This window comes from Anser anser (assembly GCF_964211835.1).
Source record: "Anser anser genome assembly, chromosome: Z".
Taxonomy (NCBI): Eukaryota; Metazoa; Chordata; class Aves; order Anseriformes; family Anatidae; genus Anser; species Anser anser.
Window position 1 is genome coordinate 6,199,460 of NC_139723.1, and position 7,092 is coordinate 6,206,551.

At 36.9% G+C, this 7,092-nt stretch overlaps 1 long non-coding RNA gene across 1 annotated transcript; it reads left to right on the top strand.

The window, feature by feature from the left end:
• The first annotated feature begins 2,152 nt into the window (after positions 1 to 2,152).
• Positions 2,153 to 5,377, top strand: LOC310889658. Its single transcript, XR_014576700.1, has 4 exons — positions 2,153 to 2,183; positions 2,925 to 2,959; positions 4,538 to 4,639; positions 5,135 to 5,377. It is a non-coding gene; the product is annotated as an uncharacterized lncRNA (long non-coding RNA).
• Positions 5,378 to 7,092: the final 1,715 nt, after the last annotated feature.

Here is a 7,092-nt window from a genome sequence, read left to right on the forward strand (position 1 = left end):
AATAATTTCTCCACTGTGGTAATTCTTCCCATAGGATTCCCCTTCCCCATCCACTCACTTTGCTGTCATTCTTTTACTTACTAGGCTCCTGGCATTCCCAGTTTTCTCTGTTCTGCATAACAAACCATTGCCTTATCTGTCATCTTATTGGTTACTTCTAAGGAAAAGTCCATTAAAAACAAAGTTAGACCCAGCTGAAAGCTTACATATTGGTAATAACATATACATGCCATATATAAATTCAGTGCTGTACTCATGAAGCAACCTATTCCTGTATGCAAGTCTTGTTTGTAATGCTTACTTTGATACAAGAGCAATTTAAATTTGTCTTACTCTTTCGGATGTTAAGTTGTACAGATAAATAGCAAAGTAGATTTCAGGATATGTCTCTGCATTCTTAAATGAGGCTGATGACTTTTTTTTCAGCACCATATCTACTGTTCGGAAATGGATTTTTTATGAGCTGTATAGATAAAGAAACATAAAGAATCTGGTGGAAACTGCTGTTCTTTGAAAAAAAGCATTTGTATTTCTATTTGAAATGGAGATTCAGTCTCTAGGCCATTTGTCTTAACATGTGTATGATTTTTACAAATGAAATGTTGTAGAATTAATGCATTTAAAATATGAGTTTCTTCTGGCAAATGGAAACCAAAGAATGAATCTATATGTGATATTATGAAATGAATAAATGGTTGGAAAATGAAAACATTTTCCGACTTTAATATGAGTGAAAAATGTCTTGCAAATAACATTGTAGAATTTATCAGTTACTTGCATCATGTTTGTTTGATAGACTCTGACCCTGAGGTTAAACTAGGAAATTCTTTTGCTGAATAAAGTTGGAAGTAAGACCTAAATAATTCCAAAATGTGTATTATGAGCATTGTGAAAAGCTCATATTGTAACAGAATTGATTAAAGTGATTTACATTTATATAGCTTCTACATCAGGAAAGTGCCTCCAGAGCTTTATAGACTGAATGCAGAGATCAGTGCAACCAAAATGGAAAGTTTTGTCTCCAAAATATTTTATTTTAATGCCACATATAAACATTATGTGATATTTTGGGTGGAATATAGTGATCATTTCACCAAAACCTCAGGGCAAAGTTACTTGACCAGAAGAACTAAGCTAACACATTTCATAAGAAATTGTCTCGTGGAATACTTAAGAATTCAAGACATATACTATATATATAATTGTAAAGATTGAACTATGCACAGCTTGGGAAATTAGTTTAGGACAGATACTTGTGAAATAGGTCTACTTCCCTAATGATCACTCTTCCCCTTGATTTGTTTCCTTTCCTGTTTTTGAACACCTACATATTCCTTTGAGCTCTCCATCCATACGACAAAGCAATTTTGACTCAAACAAGCTGTAGCAATCCTGGTTTCAAAATGAACATTAGACTTCCAAATTTGTGCTTGAAAGCCATATATTCACGACCAAAATTCTCAGCTGTGGCCAAGGAATGATCAGTGCTGATATGAAAGGAAAGGTCAGTAGTGCTGTTTAAGTATATCTCTTTGTCCAACTCTATCACACAATTGCAAGTAGCATTTTTTACCTGAGTTCATTTGCTGGCATGATTTAGAGCTACACAGAGACTTACGTTTTAGGAGAAACCTGCTACGTGCTTTTGCAACATCAAGCCTTGTGAAAAAGATGCAAGCTGGATACCCTGCATCCCCTCTTGCAGTGTACCTCAGAGTTGGTTCTTCCTTTCACTGTCAGCTTTATTCTGATAGTAGCACACCATTTTTATTTATCTTTTTATTATCAGTAGGATATATCACCAGTCACGCAGCACTTCTTAACCATGTGCAATAGTCTTCTAGGAGAATGTGCACCCAGAACCTTCCTGAAGCTTAAGTAAACTTGTCAGTATCACTGCTGTCAACTTTCATTATTCTTGAGTTATTTTCATCCCACTCATTAAATGTGATTTCTCTTTGCAAATTCACATCAGTTTTCTAGTTAGTGTGTATCTTTTTTTTTCTTCCCCACTTTGACACATAGACCTTAACTACAAAAAGTAACACTTACATCCCTGAATTTGTTTCATTTGCTGTTTTCTTTTGAGTATGAGTATCATGCTAGATTCTCTATAATTTGAAGTCCAATTTTTTTCCTGTTTTTGTCATATTTCAGGATGCTGGGGATGTGAAAAACAGTATGTAAGTAAACCATATGTAAGTAAAATTCACAGCTCCTGGAGCTGTTGCTCAGATCAGTTGTATAGATCTCAATTGTTAGGATGATTTTGAAAACACTGAACACACTCACTGTAACGTTTGGTGCTGAAATAATTGAGAAACATATCATTGATATGAATGGTAAATAATCACTACATATTTGGCAATGAATTAAGATGACGTCAGGATATTCAAGGCTTCTTGAAGTTAATATCGAATGATCATACTAAAACACTAACAAATTATATGTTACTACAGACATTGAAGCAACTGACAATATATTATTATTTTTGAGCCCCTAGTACACTATAATTGTTGAAGCTTTTGGTATTTGTAACTCCTTTATTACGGGACACTCGTTGTTCTGGGACATTTAGTCAGGACTGGAATCAATATTCTGGGTCCTCAGTGACTATACAATGGGAATAAGGCCATCACAGGCTTGGCCTTGACATCTACAGGATGTGTCCTGAAGGAGATATGGATGTGGAGCTGTTTCCTGCATGTCCCAGTTCTTCTCTAAGGAGTGGGAACCATGATATGTTCCTGTAGGTCCCATGGTCTAGGGACCAGACTGTGCAGTCTCTATACGTGGGAAACTGTTTCTAGGAGGCCCAACAACAAAAACTTTATAACTTTTTAAAAATAAAATCAGAAATCATCTCTGCTTTTAGTGTTGGCATGTATTGAAGAATTGTACATTAACCCAGCTATCTCTTTCAGATTGTGTCTGTGCTTACATTGATATCCATAATACAGTAGGTATCTTGGAGACATTTTTGGATAAGCAGTTAATTTTGAAATGTGATAAGACAAAGTCATATTTTGCTGCTGTACTGTGTACCTTTGTCAACTTTTACAAGCTTGTTAATTTTTATTTTTAAGCTTGAAATATTTTCTGTATTTCTAGATGCAGGACCTATTTAGTGAGCATTTAGAAATGGGTCTTCAGGGAGTATTTATAGACCCAGTATACAAGGAAATGTTTGTTAGCTTCTTATAGCCTAGCACAAAATCTCCTGTGGCTGGTTTTGTTAAAATGAAAGGATAGGAAAGTTTCAGTGGGTTTCTTTTAAGCTATAAGAAAACATAGTTTAATTTTAGACTCATGCTTCATTTTAGATGTGATAATGTATTAGTGTTAACCATGCCAACAGACACTATTTGCTTGTTTGCTTGCCCTCCATTGTGCACTGATAGTTTCTGACTTTTCATTTTAAGAGTTGTCTCAGCCTAGACTCATTGGACAATTATGAGGAATATTCTTATGACTACAGCCCCGGAAATATGGCCTCAGTTCTCCACCATTTATAGATTTTCTGTTTGATTCATACAAGCCATTAAGTTCTCTGGTATTCAATCTTCCTTTTCTAAAATTAAGATAATATTCCCTGTTTTTTAGGGGGCAGGGTTAATTCACCCAGATAACAGGGCTGTGCCTAACATATAATGTAGCCTGTAACTCAGTGGTTAAAGACTTTTCTGAATGATAGGAGCACAGGTAATGTCAGGCTGCTACAAGCCTAGAATCAAAAAGTGTATTACATAGGAGAGTGTTCTGTTCATGAGTCTATCAAACAGTCATCGCCACAGTTTTTTTAACAATAGAGGTCATGAATTCTGTACTTTTTTTTTTATTTTAAATTCATTGCTGTTATGCATATCAGGCTTTGTAGGTTAAGCCTTCAGGCAACCTGGTGCTGCCTGCTTTCTGGATATATGCAAGGTTTAGCTTAGAGGTGGCTTATTTGTACGTTTATTTGCATACAGAATTCCATGTCAAAAAATAAAGATGGCTAGTGTTAGAGCTGAACAGGGATTTTAAAAATTGTAAGTTTAGTCCTGGGTATCCCAAATCCACTCAAATCCAATTTAGGTGTTGAAGTTCGTTTTGCATTTTCATACTTAGCTTAAGGTCGAAAGAGTGAATGCTTGTTCAAGAGGTGACAAAAGGAGGAATTAGGAAGTTGGATCTAACACATGGCAACATTGTGAATGTAGCCAAATTATTCAGCCTGATTATATCAGTGGGAAGGACTACACTCCAAAAAAAATAATAGCAGTCAAAAAAGAATCTATGAAGATTTGGACTTTGAATCTGTTTGATACTATGTGAACAGAGCATTTAGATTTTCCTTACCAACAAGAGAAATTAAATTTTTCATTTTTATGACAGCTGGATAAATGATTCTGTAAGATACATATTGATATTTTCATATTTAGCATCTTCATTAGTACCAAGTCCATATTATTTATGTCTAAAACCACCCAACACATTGTTAATGAGTTAAAAGAATAGTTAAGTTTTGTGTGTTACTGTTTTGTTCTTCTTCCAGACTTCAGATCTTGATCCATTCAGGCTTTGAGAACCAGGATAAACCATTCCATTGTTCAGACTTTTACAGGTGGCAAAAGTGTAGGAATTGAAGAACTGAAAGGCAAGGCTGTATTTCTTTTTTTATAAATCATTTGGCTGCTCTGTTTTCCCTGCGCTTATCTTCAATGGTAAACAGTTACCAATTCTAATGAAAGTTTTTATCTTTTTACCAACACTATCACACAGGTCATAATTATAAGGCTAACAGTACTTTGCGTGGTGCAGCACCTTCTGCACTGGTCTAGCTAGAGACAACAATGATGACTCTAAAAGCTCCCTCGAAACTCTCATTGTGAATTCCCCCCATATGTTGTTTATGACACGTATTGCTGTTTAATCATCTGTTTAATCACTCTAAGGTAGCAGGGAAGCAGCAGAAGAGAGGCTAGTCTGGGAAATCCTAACCATGGGCACTAGGCAGTCATCTCATCTAGTATTACTGATCTAATTTACAGTATCACTGTGATTTCTGTGCAGCATTAGGTCTTTAAAGGACTGCAGGACCAATTCATAATCAGGCTTTTTTCTTTTTTTTTTCCTTTCCGTTCTTTTATAGCATGTATAGGTATTGCAGTAGTATTTCCATGGCACCTGAGGAAGCCATTCTCACCTTTCACCACATTGAAGATAGATTTTGTGCAGCAAGTAACCTTGAAAAGATGGACAGATTACTATATTGTATTTAGCTTGCAATTTCAAATCTTCTAACTCTGTTTTAATTTCTTTTTATTTTTAATTGTATTTTTTTTATAAGTTACACATTATAAATTATAAGAATTTTTTTAAATGTTGATTTTGAACAGCTTTTTTTTTTTTTAATTTGAGTAAATAAATTCAAGTTAATCTATGAAAATCTGAGAGATACAACCTGACTTTGGGGACATAAAGCTCAAGTAAGAATTTTGAAATGTATCAGACCAAAAGTCTTAAAGCTAATTTAGCTCTGTTATACCTAAAGGCAAACAAAAGCAGACTGTGATTCTGTGATTCTTTGGAAGGGACCTTAAAGACCATCTAGTACCAATCCCCCTGCCGTAGGAAGGGATGCCACCCACTAGATCAGAATGCTCAGGGCCCCATCCAGCCTGGCCTTGAACACCTCCAGGGATGGGGCATCCACAACCTCTCTGGGCAACCTGTTCCAGTGTTTCACCACCCTCTGATTGAAAACTTTCCTCCTAACCTCTAATCTAAATCCCTCCTCTTTTAGTTTAAAGCCATTCCCCCTTGTCCTGTCATTGGTTTCCCCACAGTGATTCCATGAATACATTGTCACATTGTTTTGTAGACAGTATAATAGATTTAAATGTGAAAATAAGATACATTTCAGGTATCTTTCAGAAGTAAAATACATTTACAATGATTAGTCAAAGATGTTCACATCAAAAGTAGGTTCTGAGTGTGGAGTTTTTTGGTTTTTTTTTGAGTCACTCTACAGTAGGATGAAGCTAAGAATAGCTGCATTAAAATAAAATATTACACTTTGCTTAGCACATCAGCCCTGCAAGTGGCAGAATTCTGCTGTTAGTATAGGCACCTAAGAGCTTAATCTTGAAAAGCAATTTAATTTATATTATCTCAGAGGTTTTTAGTTTCTTTTGAAAACTTGCAGAGTGGATTTATTTTAAGCAGAAAAGTAAAACACTAATAACATGACTTTTTTCCCTTTGCCCAGAATATAGTCCCCTGCTTAGCAAAGACCTTCTTTGTAAATCTTCCCCATGATCTGTGAGATATCTTGTGAAAAATCTCAGGGAACCTTTGGCTGAGTTTTATCTACAGCATGAGGACAAAACCATAGGGTATTAAGAAAGCATAACTTAAAATTTATCCTTGAACAAACATTTACTTTTCTTAACAGATCAAACAGCAGCAAACTTAACATTTAGAGTTTCATTGAACAAGAAAATATCAGTATCAAGCTTGCTTGTTTGTTTTTGCTGGAGTGCTGGAAACATCGGTTGAACCCCTTACCTTTAGAAAATAAGATTACCTAATACCCTGTAATTGCTTAGGAAGAAAGCAACATCTTTCTCTGTTGTGTTTATGTTTTGTCTGAATTTCAAAACACTCTAGTATCACTCTTGGGGGTGGTGGTTGATGAGAAGCTCAACATGAGCCAGCAATCTGTGCTTGCAGCCCAGAAAGCCACCCGTACCCTGGGCTGCACCAACAGCAGCGTGGGCAGCAGGGCGAGGGAGGGGACTGTTCCCCTCTGCTCTGCTCTCGGGAGACCCCACCTGGAGCCCTGCGCTCAGCTCTGGGGCCCCCAGCACATGAAGGACATGGACCTGTTAGAGCGAGTCCAGAGGGGGGCCATAAGAATGATCAGAGAGCTGGAGCACCTCTCCTGTGGAGCCAGGCTGAGGGAGCTGGGGTTCAGCCTGGAGAAGAGAAGGCCCCGGGGAGACCTCACAGCGGCCTGCCAGTGCCTAATGCGGGCTGCAGGAAAGCTGGGGAGAGACTCTGTGTCAGGGGGTGTAGGGATAGGGCAAGGGGGAATGGCTTTAAACA